Source organism: Lissotriton helveticus, chromosome 1_1 (genome assembly GCF_964261635.1).
Source record: "Lissotriton helveticus chromosome 1_1, aLisHel1.1, whole genome shotgun sequence".
Lineage (NCBI taxonomy): Eukaryota > Metazoa > Chordata > Amphibia > Caudata > Salamandridae > Lissotriton > Lissotriton helveticus.
Window position 1 is genome coordinate 818,287,262 of NC_136057.1, and position 20,565 is coordinate 818,307,826.

A 20,565-nucleotide genomic window follows, 5' to 3' on the forward strand; every position below is an offset into this window, starting at 1 on the left:
GTATTGGTGTGTCAATGGTTTCAAAAATTCTACTTTGTATTTTATACAGAGTGAATAAAGGTTATGCTACTGTGTGATAAGGTGTATCAGATTGTCACGTGTCAGCAGTGATGTCATTTGAGATGTTATCAGTGATTTCATCAGTGATGTCACTGACCATGTCATGAATGATGTAATATGTGACATCATTAGCAGTGGATTGCGGGCGCGCGAGTTATAGTTAGTAGAACTAACTATGACGGATGACTTCCAATGGTTTTGTATGAGTGAAATGTCCAGCTAACTATAACACCCCTGAAACCTATGGTTTTTTTCAGTGAATTTTAAAGGTTTTTTAAATGCTAATTTTTTAATGTAATAATAGTTATATTTATTTTTTGATACTGATTTTCTAAAGTTTTTTAAAAGTATTTATTTTTACATTTTTTGTTTTTTTTATTACATTATATATTTTTAATATAAATGGAAAAAAGTTTTTAAAATATTGAAATTCTAATATTGTTTTTTTTGTTTTATATTTTGTAATAAATACATATTATTTTCTTTATTGTTTTTTTTCCAATTTTTTGGGGAGTCGCGCACCCAAAGCGTACCTTTCTCAATCACTGCGCTGAGCCTATCAGCCATTTTAAGATTGTTGAGTAGGATCCGCATAGGGTGTGCGATTGGTGCGTATTTTTGTGCGCGATTGCTATATGACCGGTATGTGGCTCCAGGCGCATAATGATATATATGTATTTAATATACATATTAGGGCAAGACATTGTCTAAGCTAATCATAAAAATATATTTATTTTTTCGTTTAATAAAGTTATCTACTTTTAAATGCAATTTCGTGAAGTTGCGTTGGGTGCTTGCTGCCTGTGCGCACGGTGCATGGACCCCATGTGACTGGAAAAAAAAAGATTTGAATGGTTCATAACATTTGCTATTGTAACTATTGAAGGACCCCACCCATTTCAATCATTTTTCTTAGACCTTCTTTGGAGGAACATCTCACACCTGAGAAGAACTTTTTTGGTGATTTCCTTTGTGCTATTCACTAAATTCTACATACAATGGGTTCCGTACAGCAGCCAGCACCGGATTCTGAACATTCTTCTGTTGAAGAATTTGTTCCTGAGCCTGCACGCCCTGAAAAAGCTACTTCAGTGGTTTGGACATTTTTTTCCATTCCAGAAGGACTACGAAAGGTAAATGCCAACAAAGTGACGTGCAGAATTTGTGAAAGAGTTCTTTCTAGAGGTGATCCGAACAAAAAATATTCCTGCAGGACAGCAAGTACGTACAAGCACCTCAAGACTCTGCACCCCGTCAACCTGGCTCGGGAAGAGTGCAGAAGACTTCGAGAGAATCCTCTGCCTGCGGTGGCTAGTACTTCTGCTGCATCTTCATCGCAAGCACTTCTGGACATACATCTAGAACTTGGACAAATTGGACAGATTCACTGAATCAAGTGCAACAAATTACTCTGCTACGGAGAGCAGTCCGTGGATCCAATCTGCACAGCACAAAAGAAATAAAACTAAAAAACTAAAAAAAAAGTTTTTTCAGAACTAACTTCTCTGGTTTAAAAAAGAGCTATATTTGTATGATAGTGAGTGAAAGTTTGGTTGAATGTATGCGTAGTGCATAATTGACTGAAAGAATGCATTCGTAGTGTATGGTGAATGTATAAGTGCAGGACTATAAGGAAGTGCTGCAGCATAACACTGTAAGCTCTTTAGCTGGAGTGTGCTGTGGAACTTCCAAAGCACAGGAATGCAACACATGTACATAAATATGTTGCAAGTCTATGCTTCCCTCTGTACTTCTGCTCAAACTGCAGCCATGCGATGACACAGGCACCCTTGCACCATGGTGCAAGGATATCTGTGTCGTGCAGAGTTTGTTTTTGTGCAGGCAGACACACCTTCCTGCACAAAAACAATCAGTGAAGGCATTTTTCTCCTTCAATGTATGCTGTGTAAAGCAGCATATATTGAAAGAGAAAAACTTAGGAGAAATGAAACCAATTATCCTTGTTGTGCCTTGCTACACCAATTGGAGGATGGTGCAGCATTCACACACATGTTCAGATTTATGATTTCTGATAAATCTGATGATGTGTCTTGTTCTATGAGTGTTCTGTGCAAACACACACAGCAACACCTATAGAACGCCCCTGAATCGCAAAGTGGTGTGCATGATGAGGTCGTATTTACATGGGGAAAAAAGCTAAACAGAGTGCCTTTTCCTCTCCTTGTAAATATGAAAGAGTGCCTTGCGCTATGACTATGTTACAAAAAGTGACATATTGTTGGCACAGGATGCTTCTAAATTTGCCCCAAAAGAGCTTAGGTATTGGTAGACTGTTACAATAAGAACATATTGCTAGTTCATTGATTGAAAAATTGCATGAGAATGACAAGAGGTAAGCACTGAGTTATCTCTCCAAAGATGCTCAAAGAAGAATGATTGAAATGATTGCGGTCCTTCAATAGGTATAATGGGTAATGTTATGAATCAATCAAATCTTTTTTTCCAGGTCACATGATTTCAGAACTACATAGGTATAAACTGGGTATTTTGAAGTCTGTATTAATATTTTGTAGCTTCTTGCAGGTCTGCATGTATAGTATATAAAGAAATTAACTTCTACTATTGTTCGTGGCTAGGCCAATCCTTAACTATATGACTAATAAGTAAAGTACTTTCAGTACTGCAAAGAGAGAACAAGATAATTTTATAAATACTTAGGTTTTGGCAAAGTGATAGGACATGTTTATAGAGTGGTGAAGGGAAGAGATAGGGCCTGATGTGACATGTGCAAACACACTCTGTGACATGTGTTAAGTTGAGGAATTTAGTCTCTTTTAATCCTGAAAGTCCCTGGGTCCTACTAGCCCACCATGTCTTTCTATTGAACACCATACAGCTGCGTTGCAGAGAGGTGGTCCGAAGACATGTCCTATTTTACACCTTTCTGCAATGCAACTCTCTGTCACTTTTTGCACATATCTGGTGAGTTAGTCGCCCCCCAGGGACACTCAGGATTCAAGGTAACTTTATCCCGTAACTTAAAACGCCCACAGAGCATCTTTTCACACATATCTACACCGTCCATCCCTCCTTTCTTTACCAGTTTTCAAACACAGCCCATTGTGCACATTTATACTTAGTTAATCTTACCTTCACAGTAATAGAAATAAAAAATGCTAAACATTTTTTCAGTTGTTTTTTATAATTTACATTTCTGAAAATTTCATATTTTAGAATTAGGATTAGGATGAAAGAGAAGAAAAATACAGTTATAATATATAATATTTTTTTACAACACAACATAATTTTAACATTATATAAATTATTTTCTTTGCCTTTTTTGCTGTTCTCAGAATATATTGAATTTCACTACAAACACTGATTCCAATGTTACTCATCACGTAACAGCGGGCAAAAAAAACCAATCAATAAGATTGTTCAAAAAAACAAAAGTATATCTAAAATATTTTTAATATACTCAACTATTTCTAAACATTCCAAAAAAACTACATCCTCAATAACAAACCATAAAATACAAATCACACATATAAAATGCTTCCTTCTAGGAGAATTTTCTTACTTGAATATGAAAGAACTCAACTAATAATTCAATGAACAATTATTTTTAATTGTTATATACTTTAAATGATGTTGTTTAAAAATATATGCTGTGACGATGTGCAAGAAAAATTCCTAATTGAAATGTATACTTTTCCTCTAGACCAAATAATATTCCTGAAATCCTTTATACTGAAATTGTCCAATAGTAATTGTATTAATACTTTTTAACATATTCCTCATGAGCTGAATTATCTTCTTAAAACTTTGGCTTTAAAAATATTAGATACCAATTTGGTAATTCGCTAGGCAAACAGTGTTTAAAAACCAATTGAGCATCATTACAATATGTCCATCCTTTACTGCATTTTAAATAGACAGTTTAATGTCCAGATGTTGTTGAAGGACTATCATTGAAAATAATTGCTACTGCTACAAAAGTTCTTCCTGATATTGATACTTGACTTGCTACAAAATGATTAATTAAAGTTTCCACTTTTCTTCCATCAGCTGTACAACGTTGTATCATTAAAATTATATATTGTCCATATCTTTGTATGAATAATGTTGATAACATTTCTGATTTGCATTGCCTACACTCCATGTTTTGATTTGCTGCTTTAACTAGTTTGGGACGCCTTGACTTCTTGTGCCCTGCTCCTGCCCTTACCGGATTGCTGCTCACTGCCCTGCTCCCACTTGGCCTCAGGCAGGGGGCTGTTGTTGTTTAGCGTGGTTGTTGTCACTGTACCGCGCCGCCATTACTTCACTGAGCAGGGGGCACTACAATACCCAGAATTCTTCTCTGGCGCAGGAACAGCTCGTCACAGTGCAGCGCAGGGAGGTGCTTAAATCCGACCTCGGACTCCTGCAGCGAGGGACACGCGTGGGCGTGCCCGGGCGCTGCCCAGGCAAAGGGTGGGCCCGTCCGCGCCCGTCAGAGGCCGAGGAGGCCGGGCTGGGCCACCCCCGAATATCGGCGTATTGGACATTTTCGTAAGACTCTTTAATAGTTTGGCTTACTTCAGTTTGCGCTCTATACCTGTTACTGCCTTTGATACATGTTTCATTCTGTGTAACATTTTAACATTTTAGCATACACAGATAGGTTAGATGGTGTTACGTGTAGGGAAAGGGAGGAAAATAGCAACAGATGGGAGTGTCACTGGGACATTGGATCCGTTTATAACTAGGGCCACTTCCATTCTGGAACATGAAACAGCTATGACAGAACGTCGTCTGTCATTAGAACCTCTTTATAACAAACGTTCCTCCTTGGGCCCCAAAACGTCAGCTATTACCCCAGTAAAACAAGATAAAGAAATATCTCACATTGATGCTAATGGAGGAAATAGTAATGATCCACAGCCTCAAGCGTCGTCTAATCTAAATGCAACTAGGGAGGTCAGTTCCATTGTTTCGAGTACTGAATCGGTCTTAGATATTACATCTAATGAGCCCACACCGCGGTTCCCCACAAGGTCCATAGCCAAAAATAATTTAAATATACAGTTGCTAAAATCAGCTCAAGGGCAAGGTCCTACAATAAAAAGGAAACGCGGAGGGTGTCGACAGAAGGGCAGGTGCCCTAAGACAGCTAAAATAGTAAAAACACCTAAAACTTCAAAGAACTACCACTATTATAAAGTGAGAACTGGGAACCTTTGAGGCGGCTAAACTCGGGAACCACAGCGCCAATCCAAACACCCAATACATCATTGGAAATGTCAGGGTAAGCAGATGGACATAGGCAATATATATATATAAAAATATGTTATAGGGGCAAAGTAACTTTTTTGGAAAAGTAGTCCCTTCGAAGTAGCGCCAGCTAACGACGTGCGTGCTGACATCACGGGTAGGCGGCCAGGAGCAAGGGGAGGAGCGTCCAGGACCGCGGAAGCCAGAAGCAACACCCTGCGAGGGCCGGAGCGATCACGCCATGCTCAGCGGGGCCCGTCAAGAGTTGGCAGAAGGGTCGGCGGCCAGGAGCGCGGGGAGGAGCGACCAGGACCAAGGAAGCCGGAAGCAACACCCTGAGAGGGCCGGAGCGATCACGCCATGCTCAGCGGGGTCCGTCGAGAGTTGGCAGAAATGTAAGTAAGAATCTGTTGACATGGAAAAGAGAGGAAATAATGTTGCGCAAATAGCAATGCAGCCCCAGAGAGGCAATTGCAAAAACAACAAGTGATGGACTGAATGTGGATCAATGTCACACACTCCCCCAGTCAAAAGATCTGGGCCCAAATCCATCGTTTTTTTGCACTCCACACCACCCTGGGTTAGACAATGGCGATATGCAAATCAGCTCTGACCCTGTTGCCCCATGGGAACAGTCCAGTCCGAACTACAAAAGCCATGTCCTTCCCAGAACGGAATCAAGCATCCGAGGACCGGACCGGTTTCGAGGTAACACCTCTCTTCAGCCCGGCTAGCTTGACTCCAAGTGGTGTAGAGTGCCTGGGACCCACGTCTGGGCATCCCCAGCACACTTAGGGCGGCAATTGCAAAAACAACAAGTGATGGACTGAATGTGGATCAATGTCACACACTCCCCCAGTCAAAAGATCTGGGCCCAAATCCATCGTTTTTTTGCACTCCACACCACCCTGGGTTAGACAATGGCGATATGCAAATCAGCTCTGACCCTGTTGCCCCATGGGAACAGTCCAGTCCGAACTACAAAAGCCATGTCCTTCCCAGAACGGAATCAAGCATCCGAGGACCGGACCGGTTTCGAGGTAACACCTCCCTTCAGCCCGGCTAGCTTGACTCCAAGTGGTGTGGAGTGCCTGGGACCCACGTCTGGGCATCCCCAGCGCACTTAGGGCAGCAATTGCAAAAACAACAAGTGATGGACTGAATGTGGATCAATGTCACACACTCCCCCAGTCAAAAGATCTGGGCCCAAATCCATCGTTTTTTTGCACTCCACACCACCCTGGGTTAGACAATGGCGATATGCAAATCAGCTCTGACCCTGTTGCCCCATGGGAACAGTCCAGTCCGAACTACAAAAGCCATGTCCTTCCCAGAACGGAATCAAGCATCCGAGGACCGGACCGGTTTCGAGGTAACACCTCTCTTCAGCCCGGCTAGCTTGACTCCAAGTGGTGTGGAGTGCCTGGGACCCACGTCTGGGCATCCCCAGCGCACTTAGGGCGGCAATTGCAAAAACAACAAGTGATGGACTGAATGTGGATCAATGTCACACACTCCCCCAGTCAAAAGATCTGGGCCCAAATCCATCGTTTTTTTGCACTCCACACCACCCTGGGTTAGACAATGGCGATATGCAAATCAGCTCTGACCCTGTTGCCCCATGGGAACAGTCCAGTCCGAACTACAAAAGCCATGTCCTTCCCAGAACGGAATCAAGCATCCGAGGACCGGACCGGTTTCGAGGTAACACCTCTCTTCAGCCCGGCTAGCTTGACTCCAAGTGGTGTGGAGTGCCTGGGACCCACGTCTGGGCATCCCCAGCGCACTTAGGGCGGCAATTGCAAAAACAACAAGTGATGGACTGAATGTGGATCAATGTCACACACTCCCCCAGTCAAAAGATCTGGGCCCAAATCCATCGTTTTTTTGCACTCCACACCACCCTGGGTTAGACAATGGCGATATGCAAATCAGCTCTGACCCTGTTGCCCCATGGGAACAGTCCAGTCCGAACTACAAAAGCCATGTCCTTCCCAGAACGGAATCAAGCATCCGAGGACCGGACCGGTTTCGAGGTAACACCTCTCTTCAGCCCGGCTAGCTTGACTCCAAGTGGTGTGGAGTGCCTGGGACCCACGTCTGGGCATCCCCAGCGCACTTAGGGCGGCAATTGCAAAAACAACAAGTGATGGACTGAATGTGGATCAATGTCACACACTCCCCCAGTCAAAAGATCTGGGCCCAAATCCATCGTTTTTTTGCACTCCACACCACCCTGGGTTAGACAATGGCGATATGCAAATCAGCTCTGACCCTGTTGCCCCATGGGAACAGTCCAGTCCGAACTACAAAAGCCATGTCCTTCCCAGAACGGAATCAAGCATCCGAGGACCGGACCGGTTTCGAGGTAACACCTCTCTTCAGCCCGGCTAGCTTGACTCCAAGTGGTGTGGAGTGCCTGGGACCCACGTCTGGGCATCCGCAGCGCACTTAGGGCGGCAATTGCAAAAACAACAAGTGATGGACTGAATGTGGATCAATGTCACACACTCCCCCAGTCAAAAGATCTGAGCGCGCTGCCTTTCCTTCTTCTGTCTTGGTGGGTGACTGTCGAGAACCTATTTTGCCTGTTATGATACTCGCCTCAGCAGAAGGAAAACTAAAAGTCTCGCGTGTCGAGTGAGGCCTGCCATGATGCGATCGATGCTGCCCCAAGGCAAGCTGCAGGCGGTGTTCCAGCGTGCCCACAACACATGGTCAGAGGAGGTGAAAGCAGGAAGTGAGCCGGCCACTGACTTCTTTAAATAGAAGGTAAAACCGCACTGGCTACGCATTCTTCCATGCCATAACTTGTCGGCTGCCCGACACCCTGCGAGGTCCAATTCACATGGGGTAAGAGCGGCCAGCAGCACAGGGAGGAGCGTAGACATCGACATGCCCAGGGGAGCATGATGCTGGTGAGTACCTTTCACCGAGCAAAGCCTACCCAGACAACGTCGGGACGGGCTGCTAGTATAGTTATATTGACGTACCGACTATAACATCTGCATTGAATAACATTCCCTCACCAAATGCAACGGCGGTAACCCTGGTAGAGTCCTTATCTCCCCCACCCCAATTTTTTGAGGGTTTCATGGAGAAAGTTGAACACTTAATGAAATCCTTGATGGCCCCACTTCTGGAGAGGACAAAATGGATTAGTGAAAAATTAGGGTCTTTAGAACAAGTAACAACAGTCAGCTCTGATACATTAAGGCAATTAGCAGATACCATACATAATCAGAGCATAGCAAGACAACATCCAATTAGAGATCCACCTTGAGACCATAACAGTATGATCGCTTTATCTCCACCCGCTGCGATCACAACTGTCCCATTATCTAATGGAAGTGGCCAGGTTGATAAACCTTCTGGGAATAGAACTATGATGGTTGAAGGGGGGGTCTGCAAGCTGGGGTGAGTGAGGTGGTCAAGGTTCCAGGAGCCGCAGGACAGGCTAATAAAGCTGTACATCCAATTAAGGAACCTATTACAGTTCTAAAATCAAAGAGAATATTTCCACGCATTGACCTACCACCAGATTCATCTCTATATATAGTAGTGTTATCTGGTATCCCTGAGTTAAACAGTGAAAAAATAGAAACATATTCTGAACTAAAAAATAAGGTAACATACTGGCTGAATAAGAACAGACCACCCCCACCAAACATACATGGAGAAATCCTATATGTTAGAAGAGTAAGCTGGGTGGGTCACAGAGTAAAGGACCTACAGGGGGACTGTATAATCATTAATTTTAGGGACAAACGGGTGGTTAGCAACATCTGTGATTGGTATCTTCAGAGAGGAGATGGTGGTATATATACCTGTGATCTAAGTTACTTTTATCCCCCATCCTTCTCTGAGCCACCAAATATTCATCTATTTGGGACTCTGTATAAAGGTACTATGGCTGGGCATAGAACCAAATTTTATATCCCCACGTTCAATCACTTTGACATGCTCTCAGAGCTAGAGGGGTGGATTGACTCAGTACAGAGGGCACCATTGATAATTTGACGCTTAATTTTTCAAATGTGATATCTGTGATTGGGGGAACACATGAAGGAGTGAATAGCACAAGGGAGGTCCTAAGTATGAGATCTGGGGAATCTAACCCTGTAGAGTCCGGTGCTTTGAAGGAAAGTGCTATAGTGGGGAACATATTGTGTGGAAATTTAAATGAGAAGAGTGGTCTCTTTAGTTGTGTAGATCCACTAGCTAAAATGGGCAGGTGGTCGATAATGTATTGGAACGTTGCAGGTTTAAAAACAAAATTGTCCAATCAAATATGGATTGATACCGTAAATGATTACGATATAGTGAGAGTTCAAGAAACCTGGGCGACAGAGGCATATCATTTATGCGTTTTTAAAACCTTATTCTCACCAGCAACAAACTCTACACATGGCGGGGCTAAAGGGGGATTTTGTACGTATGTATCGAACCTGTTTAAATGCAAGCAAATAGATATAGTGTCTAATGATAGATGGTTAAGATACATATTGATAAGGCACTCTGCCTGATAATTGTTAATTTTTACAATAAAGCTCCCATGAAGGCAGTTGAAGAAATGTTGAAAGCATTGGGAACAGATATCAAATACTTGATGGGGGGGAGATTCAAAGAAGTCTTTGTTATATGGGGAGGGGACTTTAACTGTTCCATATGTAAAAGAGGAGAACAAGGGACACGTGGTATAATGCTGAACTACGATACCAGTTTAACGCATTTTGAACATACCTCATGCGGGGAACTCTTGAATGATATTATCTTCTCCTGTGACATGGGCTTTGCAAATTGAATCTGTCAACCAGAGGCCCCATTTTTCCCCACATTTAATGGTAGAGGTGCCTCTTCAACAATTGATTTCATATTGTTGTCAGTTAGATACGGAGGACAGGTTAAAACCTTTAAAACCCTAGATACAGCACTTAGTGATCATTTCACCCTAATTGTGGACATTTTAAATCCACATCATGATCCTGGTGGCGATAATATGTTAAGGCAAGCTATTTGTGATGTCACTCTGAATAGACAAAATGGTTATTCCTTAAAGTGGAGCAAGGTGGTCCTGGACGATTTTCTTTATAATTTATTTAAGAAATGTTCATCCAGCATTGAGGCCTGCTTGGATGAAAATTCAGATAATTTTATTATTATTAAAAAATATATAATAATTGTTACATATATTAAAAACAGTTTATGGGTAGAATTGAAAAATTATAAAGAAAGAACAGTGAGTTGGTTCGACACAGCATGTACCAAGGCTCATTCCAACCTTAAGCATGCTCTGAATGCCCCCGTTCAGGATTTTACCTTAATTAGGGGGCTGCGGAAAGCTTATAAGATGACATTGAAAACTAGAAAGATGTTATAAAAAAAGGAAGCCTGGGATTCTCTGTGTGAGGCCTCTCTGAACAGGGACTCCATGGCTTTTTGGAACGCGGTAAATGCTCCTTTTTTTTAACAATAATACCAAGGAAAGGGTAGAAATAGCGATCTCTGAGGATGAATGGGAAAAGCATTATGCTCATTTATATAGTGCGCCGTGCAAACTGCAGCAAATACCATCTGAATTGACTGCGGTTGAGAAGATCCCTGAAACTAATAGGAAAATAGCTCTAGGCATTACCTTGGAAGAGGTCATTTTAAGTATAAAAGCTAGCCAGGGCGGAAAGGCAGCAGGCCCCAATGGGGTACCAGCTGACCTGTATAAAAGTAACCGGTGGGGGCCACTTCTCATGCAATTATTTAACGCATCCTGTTTTAACGGACTGATTCCATCATGGTTTGAGTCTACTATTGTACCTATATTTAAAAAGGGAGATAGAAGAAGTTGCTCGTGCTATCGCCCTATTTAATTGTTAGACTCATCCATTTTTTTTAATATATATATATATATCCATTAAGATTTTCGGTCGAGTGATTTTAAACAGACTACAAACTTAGACGGATGAACACTCAATGATAAATGATCTACAATACGGATTCAGGAAGGGCTTTGGTACTATTGACCAGGGCCTTAACCTGTTTAATCTCTTAGAAAAATATACCAAGGTTAAGGGTGAACGCATCTTTTTAACTTTTGTAGACTTAACGTCAGCTTTTGATTGCGTTACCCATAGTAAGCTTTGGCTGATTCTGGAGAATTTGGGAGTGGAGAAAAATATTATTTATTTTCTCAGGGTGCTCTATTCTGGGGCTACAGCGTCAGTCCGTTTTGGCAGGAATGGTGAGTGTACCAGGTCCTTTAGCATAGCAAGAGGGGTGCGGCAAGGTTGCATCCTTGCTCCTTTTTTATTTTCAATCTACATCAATGACCTTGAAAGAACATTGCTGCAGGAGTGCAGGGCCATGCCTAAGATAGCAAAAAGATCTTTCCCTGCACTACTATACGCGGACGACGCGGTCTTGATGGCTCAGACCCCTCTTGCTATGCAGAGGATGGTTACATCTTTCACCTATTTTATGTCTAGTCTGGACTTGAGAACTAATTGGACTAAAACATTCTGCATGAATTGCGGTTCCGGGGCAGATAAAAAGAAAAAAACTATGTACATTAATTCGAAACCGTTGGACTTTACCCCACCGTTTCCATATCTAGGTATATTGTTTGATCAATCTGGCCTATGGACAAGTGCAATAAAGGCAAGAAGGCTGATGTTCTGTAAATCTATAATGACCTTAAAAATTTTAGTAAGAAGATGGGCAAAAAAACGATTGGGGAACTGCTAACTATTTATCGAGCAACATGCTTAGCAAATGCCATTTATGGCGCAGGTATATGGGGATATATAAATGTGAAAAGTCTCCAGGTGGTGGAAAACACCTTTACAAGATACCTTCTAGCTGTCCCAGAAAGTGTCTCTACACATATTTGCCACGCTGAACTTGGTCAGCCACATGTTGAAGATATTATTAAGGTACAACCAGTACTTCTGTGGCATTGGGTTTGGACCACCGACGAGTGTGTTTTTAACCGTTCTATCTTAAAGGACGTGATGAATCTCGATAACGTTAGTAAGATGGGATGGTTATCTTATGTAAAGATGTTTTTAACAAATATAGGACATCAAGATTATTATGATGACCCTTTTTTAATGTGTCATGTCCCCAGAAAGGAGCTTTGTATGTTGAACTTGGGAGAACTTAGAACTAACGCTGAAATGACGAAAAAGACAGTGGTTGCCCATCAATTACTAATGACCTCTAGTAATATGCAACCATATGTAACATTACATATGAGTGAACATGAAAGATTTTTATTAACGCGTTTCAGGTTAAATATTCTATTTAGAGTTCTTAGTTTCCCCGACATAAACAATTGGTCAAGGCAACTTAACAAATGCCCATGTGATGACTTCTCAGAACAATCAGATATCCATATTCTGTTATTGTGTAAGTTTTACACTATTCCAAGGAAGAGATGGATTGTGCCCATACTAAAGATTATGGAAGTTAATCAGTGCCGTCCTGCTTTTTTAGCTAATCAGAAATTAGATAACATATTAACTGTGCATCTGTTTCTGCTTTAAAAAATATATTTTTAGATCCCGGAAATCAATTTATGTATGAAATTCAATAAGTCTATTTCTACCGTGCCAGGATTACTCTTTTTATGTTTTAAATTTTGATTGTACTCTTATGGTTGTTTTTAATGACAATAACCGAATAAAGTTTCTAATAATAATTATAATGAACTAGTTTGTTGAAAGACATTGTTTTACAGTCTGGTAAAGTCAAATATCTAAATGTTTCAGTATCTATGTTAGTGCTACATGTAAACATACAATTTTCACATTGATGTTCCTAATTATAACAAAGGCCAAAAAGATTTTACATTTCTATTCCTTCATCTTCCAATATGGCAAGCATATACATTAGAAATTCCTGGGCATCTTGTTGGATTTTCTGCGTAAATTGTGTGGAACCAGAACATATATCCAAAAGATTACGAATATCAGAAACGCTTTACATTTTACTTTTATCAGTTCTCAATTTTTCATAAACAGAATGCAACAAGGAACAACATCTTTTTTCACTGTTATCCATAATTTGCTGTTGCAAACTTTCAAGAAAAAAAACAACATTGACCACTACATTAGCTTCGCAGTTGATACCTGAACTATTTTCTAACTGATAACCAACAATCTGTTTAATAGTGTCCTTTTTCTTTTTGCTTGCAATCTCAAAAGTTTCTTGATTTTTTTCCTTTCCTATAACTTCACTGCAGATATTCTCATATCTTGTTTTTCGACCTACTACACGCTTTTCAAACACATGATATTCACCTAAATTACGAGCGTACGCTCTTCTTAACCTATTATACTCTTTAAACACAGTTGGCATCTGCAATAATCTTTTTCTCATGAAAATCAATCAAAAACAATCCAGATAAAGTTCTGACTTGAGACAAAGCAACATATGCCGTACCCTCTTTAAAAACGGTATTCCCAATGTTCAGCAAAGCACTGTCTATACTTAATCCTTGAGATTTATGAATAGTGGCTGCATATGCCAGAGAAAGTGGAAAATGTTTTCTGCGGAAATATAAATCGTTATCAAGCAAAAAAAGAACTGAACAACGACCAATTTGTTTTACTTCTTCAATTTGATCAAATTTGATTTTTGTTCCATCTCTATTTTGATATTTACCAAAATCCACGACCTTACCCATTGCTCCATTTACTAAACCTTTTTCTACATCCAAATTACGCCTTAAAATTACCCGACAGTTATACATACATATAGATTCTTTTCGAAACCATCAGTTTTAGATGTCAATTTTTCTAAAAAATCCAATTTTATTTTCAATTTTTCTGTCAAAATAAAAGAGATTCCTTCATGCTCTATTTTATCAATGTCTACCATTTTTATCATTTCTTCATTTTCTAGATTCAAAAGTTGCTAATTGAATATAGAACACTTGCACAGTGTTGGCATTAAGCAGCTTATAGTTTTATATTCTGCAATTTTCATATATATTTTTCAGGAACTATATTTACATTTGGAAACAAATTCGAAAGTGGTCAACCTTGCAAAGCTTGTTTGCCATGTTCTGTCAGTACTCCAATTCTTATATTTTGAACAATAGTTCCATAATCAACATCATTTGCCTGTCGCATATTTTTAATGAATTCTTTGTATTCAAAATAAAACCAAATGTTAACATTTCCAACACTACCCAAAGACTTTCTGGTGTCTTCATGCACAAGTGTTTTAAATACTGGTTGTCCTTTTACCAGAGTAAGGTGCAGTAGATCTCCGAAAACTATGACATGTTTTCCTCCAAATAAGACATCGTACTCTATTTTAAGAATGTGCTGCATTCTTAAATGCACAAAAGCAAGCATTAAGTTTGAGACCATGCTTACCTCATCCATGATTAGAAATTTAATTTTCTTTAGCACTCTTAAAACTTCATAACAAGCTTCTCCAGATAGCTTGTGATATTCCAATTTGTTTTTATGCTCTACAGGTAGCATAAGTAAACAAAGCAATGTAACTCCTTTAATGTTGTGTGCTGCCAACCCAGTTTGAGCAGTTACAACACAAGGCAAATGTGAGTCAGTTATTTTCTGTAGATAACTGGTCAATACTTTCATTAAGAAACTTTTTCCTGTTCCAGCTAGACCACTGACATACATTCGGATAGGTTGAAATGATGTACATTTGCATTCTTTCTTTTCATGAAGAAATCCATGGTCAATCTGTTGTTTCATTTGGTGATATATTTCTTTCTGTTCAACATTTAGTTGTTCTTCTAAATGTCCTAAGTCCATAATATCTTCTTGAACTTGATGCATTGCTGTTTCCACTTTATTCATGGCGATTGCCTCTTTATTTTGAAGAATTGGTTGTCCTTGTGGATCTTGACTCAGGGGAGCAGCAATTTGACTGTCTTGAGAACTGTCTCTAGCAATCTCTGCTGCAATAGTAGCTTCAGGATCAATTTCATCGTTCAACATTTTTACATAGTTTGCAAAAAGAGTACATTCTATGGTATCTTTACAAGCATTGTAGGAATCTTCATAGCTCTGAAAATCTCCAAGTAATTCCAATTCTGTTTGCCATGGTTTGAACAGTTACAAAAGTACTAAATAGTCAAATTCCCTTTTATCAGGAGTGTCACAACTCAGTTTTCTGTGATTAATCAAACTTCCTTTCCTTGTTTCACCAAACATCCTTCGGAACCAATCACTGCATATTTTCCTTCATTGATGATTTCTACAGTATTCTGTTTAAAAGTGTAGTTTTGCAGCACTTCATAGAGACATATTGTTGTGTATGAATTTAGGACCCTAGTGTAATTTTCCCGATTCATGCCCATATATTGGTATAAATCACCCTCGCCTTATATGCAATCTTGCCAGATTGGTCTGAATGAAAGAACCCAAGTGCATCTTACTGTTTTACGATGCCTGCTTTGTGGAGAGGAATGCCTGTTAGATGTTTGTCTAACACTACCATCGGTTGCACCAACAGATGCAGACACATTACTGGGTCTGGTAACGGCTCAGGTGTTGTGTTGCCCCCAACGTCTACCTATCCTGATGATGGCATTCATTGAGATCTCACCGGCAAATCCAATAGGAGGTGAGATACATGGATCAACAGGCACTCAGGTACCATTTGCTATGAACATTGCTCCACTTTCACCTACTGTGGTAGAAGATTTTTTTGCCAGCTTAGACGATTTGATGTTTTCTCCCGACAGCAAGACTAACTTTTTAAATCTGCACACAACTCTGAATTTGGCCTTCACTTTTCATAACAATTCTTCCAAAAGCCTTTGGAACTCTATTTTTCTACGGCTAATGTTGACTTTTTCCCAAAGAACTTAAAAGTTGTTTTTTTGTTTGTTTTGGCACAAAGTAAGCTGCTTAAAGTAGAACAATTCTTAGAGAACAAGAAATTCCTTTTGAGTACTTCCTAGAGAAAATATTTGACCTTGTCCTCAAAACTAAACCAGTATATTATTCTGCTATGGGATGGTCTTGACCTTTTTTTCTGTTATTAGAGCCATTTCATGAATGTACATTTTATTACTAATTTAGTTAGTATTAATGCTTTCATAGTTTATACTTCATATGAATCCACTATTCTTAAATGTATACTGTACAAATGTTCATTTTTCGTGTGCAACCTTATCAAATGCATTTTGTGTATTTTGGGTGGGATTGTAAACACATGCTTTAGATATGTTTAGATGCTTATAATTTAGTAATGTTGAACATTTTAAAGTGGAGTGGGTGTTGTGTATGAATTTAGGACCCCAGTGTAATGTTTCCAATTCATGCCCATATATAGGCCCATAAATCACCCTATCCTTATATAGGCATACAAATCATAACCATATTAAGACTTAGCCTATGCAGTCCAAATACGGCATGGCTACTTCCACTAGTTCCGAAAATCCACAACGATTTCTTGGAAAAATCCGCCTTCAGCAGTCAGGGGCTTCCCCTTGCTTGAATATTGATTTATCCAAGACCTCATGGAGTTTTCAAATAACTGAGTCTTTGATGAAGTTATTATGTCCAACCTTACATCAAACAAGGCACCTAAACGGTATAAATATGTCCACATTTGCCCAAGCAAACACACGGTGGTTTGGAGCAGTTCGACTATCTACTTGCCAGACGCCCTACTACAGCAAGTGCCGAAGGAAGCCGACCCTCCAGCAGACGCACTGAGAGAGACGCTGTTTTTTCTCTTGCCGAGAAATCCAGGTCCAGTGTTTCCAAGCTACCCTTGCGGGTTCTTGGGAAATCGAGTCCTGAGAGAGAGATACCAGACCTCCTTCATTCTAAACCAAGGTAAGGAGCTGATTAGACCCTTAGAGAATTCTTGGATAGATTCTTGGCAAAAGAATACTGTAACTAAGCTACATGTTGTATCCTTAGTGGAAAGATACCAGGAGCCAGGAGGAATATTCAAGACTTGTTTATTCAGTCATCAAAACAGGTTACATCTTAGATGGCTCCAGCCAGCCTAGTGTGGTAACTGCCCCACCAGGAGCAGCCTCCCTAGCTGCTCAGCTCATCTCCAACTGCCACATTCACCCACAGTTACCCAGGCATTCCACGCATCACAGGCACACCAACATTCTAACACCAAGACACACTCTGGCTGAGCAGCTAGAGGCAGCAGGGCTAGAATACATGTTATATAGTTATGTAGGATACAACATTACACCACACTTGCTTCTTCCCTTTTACTAGACCTAGGTTAGGTACACCGGGGTAGGCGTATTTTAGAAGCACCAGTTGAGCACTTTCAGTCTTTATTTATTAATGTATGTATTCTATGTATTTTATGGCTTAGAAACCATATCATGCTTTTACAGTATTATTTTATAATACTCTTCGTACTGTACGCATTGTACTTTGCAACCAGTATCACGATTGTAGCAGTTCATTTCCTCTGCATGAGAAAGAAGAATGTACAATAAATACTTTTTATTGAAAACGCCCGTCTCTCTATTTCTCTGCACCTCTGTTGAAACGAAGCATGCACGATTGACTGAGGGAAATAACTATCTATTGTTTACGCGACTCTAGAGATACATTTCTTATTCTTGGGAAACAAAGTCGTCATGTTTATGCGGTTATCAGAAACTAATCCCTTCTTGTGTATTCGAGAAAGTTTCTAGTGATCTCTGAGCTAGCTGGCACTCACAATTAAGTCTAGTATATTCGATATAGACCTAGCCGTTAGGCCAACCCCTGAAACTATATTATTTCTTTCGAATACTCTTCTTTCAAATTCATCTTTACTAATTTTGTAATGTAGGATGTCACATACTGGGCAACAGCAATGGGATTATTTGCAACATACTGAATATCCATATTAGCATTCCACATTGAAAGAATAACTGGATTATAATCATTTCTGTATTTTGAATTTACACTTCTTCTCAAATTGTATGTATTTTTGGAGATTTTCTAGTGATGGTATGTCTCATAGCTGACATGAAACCTTTTACTCTTTCTTTGGATATTACAGGACATGGAAATCCAAAGCGACATTTGGTATAAAACTTTTCCTTGGACTTTTCCTTTCGCTGACAGTATTTTCCACATCGATGACTTTGGAATCGTAAGACTTGGTGTCTTAAGTTGTTTTCTTTTGATCTTTTTAGTATACCACATGTGGCATATTCTTCAATAAAATACAAAACAGTATCATCTGAATCAGTTCCGAATTTGGGTGCATCCTTGATCCATATCAGCATATTTATATGAGGATCTCCTCTAGCTTGGTACTCCTTTCTCCAAAGGAAATCCACAACTTCTCCAAGAGGAGTATTCTTTTTATCGCAAATAAAAGACATCATAGCTTCAAATCTATGATTGAAAAATCTGAATACATTAACAGGATCCCCTAAGCACAATTCTCCAGGTGTCTTGCATTCAATATTTTTTATATTCGAATTTGCCTCTCGAAGAAATTCCAGTAAATCCTCCCAAGCATATTCAGCACAGTTTAGGGTAAGGAACCACGTAGGAGTTCCTAAGTTCCTTAGCATACATTTAATTTTTCAATGACGACTGTACCAATTCTCATTAGTACCACGCTGACATGCCATCAAAATAATCAGCTGAGATTCCAAATGATCATCTCTCTGATGTACTTTACCTCTAAATTCCTTTGCTGAAACATTTTGAAGATGTACTCCTGTTTTCAATATGTGGTTGACTGCATATGAAAGTCCAGACAAGTCACTCTCAAACAAAAGATGAAATATATATGGGATACATTGTCGAAACGTCTGCATACAATCTTGTTGTCCGATATTCAGAAGCAGGAATCTGCACTGATCGTTTATCATATCTTCCACCTTTTCCTGTTGAGAACAACTGCGGAAAACAACGAGCTTCTAAACTTTTTTCCCATACACTCATGGGACTTCCCTTTGCTTTTGTCCTTTTGAATAATTTGATAGTATTCCATATGGCGTCTTCTGAATCAAGTGCATGTACACTATAATGTTCATAGATTTCTTCACTTTTAGACATGTCCACTTTTTCAATTTGACCACTTGGCGTTTCAGTATCATCTCCTAAATGTATTTCTTCTTCTCCCACATACACATTTTTATAGTACTCATTGTTTTTGATCAGAAACAATGTTGCCTTTTGCACTTTCCTAACATCTACTAATTCTTGCCAGATTTTCTTACTCTTAGTAGTAACATCATTAACTAGAATTACTAGTGGTTCATTTTCTCCATTTTCTACACCAATAGTTTCAATATTTTTCTTTAAATCTAGAGGTAAATATACAACTTTTCCTTTTAACCCTCTCTTTAAATCTGTTGGAGGAAATTTACCTGTTTTGGGCTCCATACGAACAATAGCCTGAAATGGGTGCACACATTGAACCAGAATAGACTCATAGGTATTTAAATCTATCAGTTCTGGAGGAATAGTTGCCAACTCTAGATTATTATGGACAGCGCTAGCGGGCATTTTATTCTCATCTAATTTGTTATAAAAATATTTGCAAATAGGCTGGTCAGAATCCAATTCAAAACAATTCTCTACCAACAAATAAGTTGCAAATTCCTTCCACTTATCATTATTTTCTTTTTCACTTTTGAAATACAGATCAACAGTCCTAGTCTGATTTTTATAGTGAGTTCACCGCCAACAAAGACATGAATAATTTGGCCTTTCACCTGAAACTTTGTAATTTGTTCTTCAAAAATGTTTGTAGTAGTATGTTGCACATTTTCTTCACATCTGATACTGACCCATGCAAAAGAGCACTGTTCAACTCATTTAACATTAGTGCTGGACTTTTTGCGTAATACAATCTTCTGACTAACTTCCGCATTTTAGAATGATGTACTGCTAACATCCTGATATGATGAAAAACAATTTGACAAACTTTTTTAGTAAGACAAGCCAGCGAATGACCTTGCAAACCAGTATTTTTTCTTACTCTTCAAGGATCTAGTCCTTGCAACATCTTAATCTTTTGATTAACACTTTTTACTATATTCTTGTAAGAAATTACGTGAAATATCAATAGATTCCTGTTGTACACTACAAATACTACTGCAATCCCAAGTATACACTGGGGCTTTAGGAGGCCTTCTTAGAACTTCATCAGCTATCACTTCTTCTACATTTCTGGGAACCATCTTCTCTTTGTCAATTGGACAACCATTTCTAACCTCATAAGCTCGGCCACTGGTATCAACTGCATACAAAAAATTGTTGGTCTGAAAATAACTCTCTTCATTAAAGAAAGGCTCTGAACTTGAACTGTGTTTCC